At 53.6% G+C, this 8,066-nt stretch overlaps 1 long non-coding RNA gene across 1 annotated transcript; it reads left to right on the top strand.

Annotated features, from left to right (window-relative positions):
• The first annotated feature begins 4,284 nt into the window (after positions 1–4,284).
• On the top strand, positions 4,285–7,656 carry LOC115896446. Its single transcript, XR_004056323.1, has 4 exons — positions 4,285–4,427; positions 5,819–5,890; positions 6,141–6,224; positions 7,074–7,656. It is a non-coding gene; the product is annotated as an uncharacterized LOC115896446 (long non-coding RNA).
• The last annotated feature ends 410 nt before the right edge of the window (positions 7,657–8,066 follow it).

An 8,066-nucleotide genomic window follows, 5' to 3' on the forward strand; every position in this document is an offset into this window, starting at 1 on the left:
TCTCAGATTCAGCTGCTGGCAGTGGCACTTCCATTCCTGGCTCTGGGCTCTTCTGTGCCCTGGGCTGCTGATATCTGTGCTCTGTAGAAGCCCAGGATTCCAGGGAAGTGGCTGAGGGTCAATGTGGTCCTGGGCAGGAGGCAGGACAAGGGCCATCCAAGTTGCTTCCAGTTCCCTCCTGTGCCTCTGTGACTCCAGGAAATTCTCTCCCTTGTGTTTCAGAAAGAGAAAAAGAAACCATGTTATTTCCTAGAATGTAATGAATGAGCTGGGAGATGCTGGGGTAGGTGAGCACACCAGGTGCCAGGACCCAAGGGTGAGTGAGCTGGGGGTGCAGCAGGATCTGGGGTGGGCGTCCAGTGGAGGGAGAGGGCTCACTGGGTTTCTTGCCACAAAAACCAGTACAGACTCGGCAGCCAGGGGCTGGTCCTGGGAGGGCCGGGGGCTTCCTGGTCTGCTCCCCTTCCTGCTGTTCCACTATTGCCTGTGGGGTATCTGCTGTGCTCAGGGAAGCCTGAGCCCCCTTCTAGTCACTTAGCTGAGGCAGGGCTCTGGGTATGGCCCTCCTCACCTGGGGAAGTGGGGTTCACAGGCACTCAGATACGTGGGGACGACGCTCTGCCATCGTGAGGGGTCAGTCTGGCTGTGTGACCCAGCACCAGTGGGCAGCCCACAGGTGATCTCTGTAGGAGCCTCCTCTGGCAGGTCACAAACAGGACGCCCCGCAGAGCCTTGGAACATCGTGACTGAAGAAGGGCTCACATCATGTTTACTCCCCAGCCTCCCCATCACCTGCATCTGCAAGGGTAAGAGACTGAACTGGGTGGCAGAAACGCTCCCAGTCTCAGGGGCTTAGCGCCGTCCACTGTGTCCTGCTTGACACAATGGCACAGCCTGGCATGTCTTCCAGGCCCTGGGGTTGGTGGCCACACCTTCCAGCTCGTGTGACCAGCCATTTGCACAGAAGAGCACAGAATTGAGGAGGCTGAGGCTTGAGGAGCTTTGAGGCCTGGAAGGGGGGCCACCATCACTTTGTCTGTGTTTCACGGGGTCCTGTCACATGGCCCTTCTCACTGCAAGGGAGGCTTGGAGTACAAAGGACACAGGGATGGGGCAGTGGGGGAGGGGTACGCCTGCACACGCTTCTGCCCATGGGCTCTTCTGTCCCTGTCCTCATGTGAACAGCAGGAGCTGGCGATGGGCCCAGCAGCTGGGGGGGCAGAGAGGGAGAAAAAGTGTGTCAAATAATTATGGGTTCTTTGTTTATTTAGATGAAATTCACATAACATAAAACTAACATTTTAAAAAATTTGGTGGCATTTAGCCCCTTCTCAGCCTTGCACAGCCATCGCCTCTACATAATTCCAAGACATTTCCATAACCCCAAGAGGAAACCCCATGCCCATTAAACAGTGGCTCACCACTCCCCTCCCCCGGACCCTGATAACCCCATTTGCAGTTCCGCCTCTATAACTTGGCCTCTTGACATTTCATCCACATGGGCTTTTGTCTGGCTTCTGTCACTCAGCATAAGATCTTTAGGGTTCCTCCCTGCTATGGCCTGTGTCAGGCCCCCTTTCTGTTGGGGTGAATTGTCCATCATGGGATGGACACGTGGGTGCTTCCCACCCTTTGGTGGTCATGAAAAATGCTACTAGGCACACTCTTGTTAGAAATATCCGGGTCCCTGCTTTCAGTACTTTGGGGTCACAGGTATGAAGTTGGCTGCCAAACTGTTTTCCACGGTGGTTGAATGACGTTCCATTTCCAGCAGAGGTGCAGAGGGTCATCCTTTATCGGGTCCTCAGCACCATGTGTTATTCTCTGGTGTGCCTCACCTGGCCATCCAGTGGGTGCGCGGCGCTATCTCTTTGTGGCTTTGGTTTGCCTTTCCCTGGTGACAGTGCAGCTGGGCATCTTCTCCTGTGCTTGCCAGCCAGTGGTCTCTCTCTTTGGAGAAGCTTCCTTCTGAGCCCTCAACCCGGCTGTCTCAGGGGTCTCCTGTCGTGTGGCTGACTTTACGTCACATCTGCACCCAGGGCTGCTGAGCCGTGGTTTCATCTCAGGTGGCCGTCCTGCAGTGGAGCTGACTTCGCTGTCACAGCGGCACCCGGGTTTCTCAGAAGCAGCTTCATCCAGGGGCATCCCTGTCAGTGCCTGAGCCCCAGGTCCCTGGTGGGAAGGACGTGGGTGTATCTGTGTCCTAATGTGGGCATTGAGTCACCACACCCTCAGGTACCCTGAGGACATTGTCAGAAGACCTGACCCCGAGGACACATTGAGTGCAAACATCCTGGAAGCAATGATGTTACCACTCGTGTGAGAAGGGGCTGCTCAGGAACCACCTTGGAAAGGATGGGGGTTGGGGAAGGTGCCAGGGACCAACTCCATGATGAGGCAGGGCTCAGCTGCGTGGGAGAGCAGGGCTGCCCTCTCTTGCTCAACCTCCATCCAGACTCTAACAATAACTGGGCAGATCCGGTGTGAATTGATTACTGTAACTGCTGTGGTGAGATGACATGCCTGCCAGCCCTGAGCCACTTTCCTGGGAGAGTGGTGCTTGCACCCAGGCAGCTCTGGAGGCCAGCGCAGGGGTGGGTTCCCACAAATCTGATTGCTGGGGTGGGAGAACTGGCATCCATAGGCAGACACTCTGTGCTCCCAGGGAGGAGTTCCTGTCCCCATTCACAGCTGGGAACAGTCAGGCCTTGTGTCCAGCCGTGGCATAGAACAAAGGGGTGCAGAGGCACGGGATGGGCTGCTCTGCCTTGCTTGTCTGCTCCTTCCTGTTGCTGAAATCGCTCCTTTGGACTAGGCTCACATCTTCTTGCCTCATGGTCAGTGGCCTAGGAGGACACTTGTGGTTCTGGCCCTATTTTCGCCCCTTGTCCCTCACCCCCAGGGGGCCACCTAGGCCAGGACCCATCCTAATTTCCATCATGCCCACAGGTTCCTTGGACCCTGGTCAGAAGTTTATTTGGTGAATGATCCTGCAGACATCACACTGGCTCAAAGGGCATCAGAACCCCAGCTGAGAGGAGCCTCAGCATCAGGTACAAACCTCTCATTTTACACATGGGGAAACTGAGGCCCAGAGGGAGGCATGAGTTGTCACACATGGGGGCAGCATCATTGGAAACTTGGTGCTACCACCCATCCTGGCACAGCCACCCCACCTTGGGCTTGGATTCCTTTTTGCTCTTGAAGTTGAGGTTCTGAGGTTGGATAGCAGTGTCCAGATGCAGGTGACTTGTGCCCCAGCACTGGGCTGCCTGGCTGTGTCCTGGGCTTGTCTGAACCCCAGTCTGTGCTGGGCTGGAACCTGCTCTAGAGGTTCCCAGCTCTCTTCCCTTCACCCTCCACCCCAGCAGACCCTCAGGCCTTTTTTGTGCTCACCCCCCAAGCTCCCCTTGGATTCTGCTCTGGAGTCCAAGGCAGCTCCATGTGGGACCTGGGCTGCCACTTCACCCCCATTGCTCCTCTTAGCCTGTGATGAGGATATGTCCAGACCCCTCCCTTCCCCAGAGCTGCAGTGGGTCTCAGAGGAGCCCAGCTCTGCCCCACGGGCTACCCTGGGGAGGTGGAGACCCATCTGATACTGTCACTGCAGGGGTTGCCCCATGTGGCAGCTGCTCTGCCAGGGCTGCCCTGACCCATCCCCAGCTGTAAGTCCCGTGTCACGTCACTGGTGTGCGCAGGAACTCAGATCTGTCGGCTGTGAGTCCCGCGTCACGTCACTGGTGTGCACAGGCACTCAGCTCTGTAATTGACTTTGTCACCTCCACATCCTTAAGTGTTTGGTGGCACCAGGACCCGGCAGGGCTGACGGAGGGACCCCTGGAAGCTCAGTTAATTCTCTATGTCCAGCAAGGACGGGTGTGAGGCCTCGAGCACTGAGCATCGGGGAAACCACCTGAGGTGTTCCTCCCAAGCAGGCGCCCATGGCGGTGCTGTCCCTGCCGGTGGGCACTGCCTGAGCTAAATCCCTGTCTTACCTTGCCGGACCTTCTCCTGGCTTCAGGGCTCCTCAGCCACCCGTATGTCACTGAAATGTCAAAGAGCTTGTGAGGAAGCTTCTGGGGCACCTGCCTTCTAGAGGAGGCCGAGGGCAGCTGTGGATGGTTATTTATGGTGATGTTTTTGGCCTGGGCTGCAAGCAGGTGGGTAAGTGGCCCAGGGATGGCAGCTCAAGGTGCCCCGGCTTCTCTGCATGCCTGTCACTGAGTGGAGGAGCCCGGACCTGCCACTAGGCTCTGTCCTAGCTTATTCTCTGTGTGTCCTCAGGTGGGGTACCCACCCTCTCTCTGCCTCAGTTTCCTCCTCTGGGAGATGGGGATCCTTACAGGCCCTCCCTCTGACAGTGGGCCGATGTGGGTGAAGCACCTGCAGCGCGCCCACTCTCGAAGAATGCACCACGGACTCTCAAGGTTCATGTTGAGAAGGGGCTGGGGTGGGGCAAAAGTGGGCAGGCCATTTCAGCTCCAGGTACCTGGGCTGACAGATTGGGTTAAATTAGTATGTGCCTTGCTGAGTGCACGGGGGACAGTTGCCCAGCCCAGAGGCACCAGGTCAAAGCTGGTGGTGCCTTGGCCTCGTCACCCCAGCTAGGGCCAGTGCATGATGTAGTCGGCCAGGGCTGGGCTCGAGCCTTGCAGCCAAGGGGGCCTGGTGACCCTCACATGGTCGTTCACAGGCCACTGGGGTAGCCTGTTCCTTTTCCAGCCAGGCCTCACTCTAGGAAAAAAAAATGGATGGTAATCTCGTTGGCAGTTTCCTTTGCGTAGAGGTGGGAAGTCACTGCTAGCGAGGCTGGTGATGAACTCCACAAAAGCTGGGAAATCTGGTTTGAGCAGGAGCGCCCGTTATCTTGGCCAAGCTGCTGCAGCTGGGCTGGCGGGTGTGGAAGTGTGGGTGGTGGCGTGGCACTGTTTGGGGCCCAGGCCCCTCAGAGCAGAAGACCGGGCCTATGTGCAGCCTTGGGGTGCTGGCTCCCCCAGTGCCCAGTTGCTGATGAAACCTCAGCCATGCCCTAACCCCTTCCCACCCGTGGCAGAGGGCTGTGTGTCTTCTAACGGTGTCAGGAGGCTCAGGTCCTGGTCACGGTTCCAACATGAGCGTGAGAGGCAAATTTGGGGCCTCCATTTCTCGGCACAGAATGCGGGGAGGGATGTCTGTGTTCTCCAATGGGTGGCTCAGGCGGAATCTTGGAGGAAGAAGCCTCCAGGAAGATAGGGCAATGCAGAGATGGTGGCACCTTTAAGGCCAGGGCCAGCTCCCATCTCTGCTCTTCCTCCCGCTGCTCCTCCAGGCCACCCTTCTCCCCGCTGGGGGCCCAGGAGGAGAGGAGTCTGAAGAGACCCTGCACCCCACACTGGGTTCCCTGCTCTACATTTTTGGGAAGAAGGAATTGAAGTCTGGGACTCAGGCTGCACTGCCATGATCATGACAGTCCTCGCTGGACACCAGGGAGGTAGCTGCCCTTGGCATTTATTGAGTGCCCAGTGTATGCACTAGGCTGTCCATGCATCTCCAGAGACCAGCGTTTTCTTGACGGCTTGACAGAGAGATGCTTAAACTGAGGGCACTAGAAACGGGACGGGCTGTCGGATTTTCCAGATGGAGGGACTGACCCGTAAGTGAGTGCAGCTGGGCTGTGGGGCCATTAACTGAGACAGTTGCCTCCCAAAATGAGGCTCCTGTGGACCACTGAGTCCAGCATGCCCCAGGCCTTTGCTCCTCACCCGCTCAGTGCCAGGCATTGGGCCATGACAGGCTGGGCGATCTGATGCCTTGTTATGACCCTTCCTTTTATGTTTAGACACGGCCGCCCAGCCTGCCTGCTGCAGTAGAGATCATATGATTGACAGAACGGAAGCTTTGTGACACCAAGGTACCAAATTACAAACAGCACCTAAGGCCATGCCAGGCAAGGGTGGAGTCACACACCCCTTGACTTAAGGAATAAACTGTTCTGATTGCCACAGGGTTTTCTTTTTCCCTAGCAGCTACATAAGCATTGTTAAAACCATGGTAGCTCAGCACTAGGCATGGACTAACTGGCCCCCAACCCCTGTTCTAGCAGCCGTGACTACAGCTCTGATGGGACAGGAGACTGTTTTTAGTAACTTTCTTTTATTAAGAGCCCACCCACCATGGACTGATTCTGGCCGGTTTACAGAAGCTGTGCACTTGTGTGCCTGTGTGTCCTGAAAAGACCTTTTGAGGTAAACAGCTTAATTGTAACACATTTACATATTGTCTTCACCCCAAAGTGAACATGGGTCGCGTGTTAACACGCATGTTTGGTTGGTACACGTGCATCAGGACCACCGTCATGAATATTCATGGCTCCTCCTGTAACCTGTTGAAAGTTTCTGTTTAGCCAGCTTGTCCAGAGTGAAGCTCCTGCCCCAACTCTTCCTCCTTCCACGTGCCAGGCTCTTACCTTGGTGGGAGGCACACTTCCCAGCCTGCGGGATGGCCACTTTGTGGGCTGTATGCAACCTTTTATGAGAAATAAGGTCTCTTTGCTGAGCAGACACTCTTAGGTCCAATACCAAGCCTCAGCAACACACAGTTTCCCCATGTAACAAGCTTGCACATGTACCCCTGAATCTAAAGTGGAGGAAAAAAGTCTCCTCTCCATTTCCAAATGCATAGATCTTGTGAACAGAGTGGATGAAATGGTTTCTTTGTAGAGCAGCATATCAGGTCTATGTTACCTTTCGTTACCTGTTACCCTGTAACGCGCTTTGGTTAGTTTCCCTGAATGTTTGTATTCACTTGTCAATCAACTCACAGTGGCTGATGCGTAAGTGAAACCCACGCTTAGCTTACCCTTGGCCGGTGCCAGAGAGTGACAAGCGCTTCCTCACATATCTGAGAGGTATCTTTGTACTGGAGATGTTTAAGCTGAAATATGCACGTGGCTTTTAACACGTTTGCAGTTTCTTTGCTATTCTCCTTTTGAGAGGTGGAGTCTCTGCCCACCCTCACTGGTTAACCAGACTTGACCCCAGTGCTTACTTGTCACTGGCAGATGACGTGGAAGTGATGTTGTGTAACTTCCACAGTTATGTTGGAAACGCCATGAGCGTCTGCCTGCTTCACTCAGGACACTCACCAGTGAAGCCCTTGGCCACCAATTCAAAGCTCTTGAGTGTCCTGAGACTGCCTGCTGCTTGGAAGCCCAGGGAAGTCCTGTGTGTTCTCCATCCAAGCCCAAGTTCCTCTGCAGACCTGTGCATGATGGCACATCCAGAAGATTCCAACCCCCTGCTGTGAATTTAATCCCACTCCGTAAGGCTTCTCTGCAGTCCCCAGACATCAGCAACCACCAGTAAGCTCTCTTTTCTGTGTCCTGCCTGAATTCTTGTCCCTGTGAAGCATTAGCAAATTGAAATGTTTGTTTTCTACCAGCATTTGGGGGTTTAATTTTGGGGGGATAACATGCTAGTAGGACATTTCCAAGGCACAGAAGACTGCACACTGACATCTGGACTTGTCTTTCCCTCTTCTGCGGCCTGCCAGCGTTTGCCTCTGGAAATAACAACTGTTAAGTTTCTGCACATCTTACCAGATTTATTAATTGAACAATCATATAGCAGTGACACCACAACAAAGCTTTTTAAAAGGGCTTTGGCTACCAGGGTAAAAGGCTCATTTATTTTCATTTACTGTGAACACTTAGGTGGCACCAGGAAGGAAAGCCTTAGGCTCATTCCTTTTTATTCTTCCTAATATATTCTGTTTTTAAAAATGCCTGTCCCAATTTAGCATTAAGAGATATAAATCTGTGGTCTAGTGTTTTTTAACTAAGTTTTCTCTCTCTCTCTCATATGTATGTGTATCTTTATATGTGCACACCTACACAATTTTGTATTCACTTGTTGAGAATTAAAATTCTCCATTTACACAGGTAATATGTGTTCCTTCCCAAATCCTGCTAACCACTCTGTCAATTAGATAATCCCTGAAAAAACTTGCAACATTCTATATTAATGCAGTTTTTATTCCTTATCAATGACCCATTTGATTTAATAGTTCTTAAAACTTGTGATGAATCA

The sequence above is a fragment of the Rhinopithecus roxellana genome, chromosome 3 (assembly GCF_007565055.1).
Source record: "Rhinopithecus roxellana isolate Shanxi Qingling chromosome 3, ASM756505v1, whole genome shotgun sequence".
In the NCBI taxonomy this organism is placed as follows: domain Eukaryota; kingdom Metazoa; phylum Chordata; class Mammalia; order Primates; family Cercopithecidae; genus Rhinopithecus; species Rhinopithecus roxellana.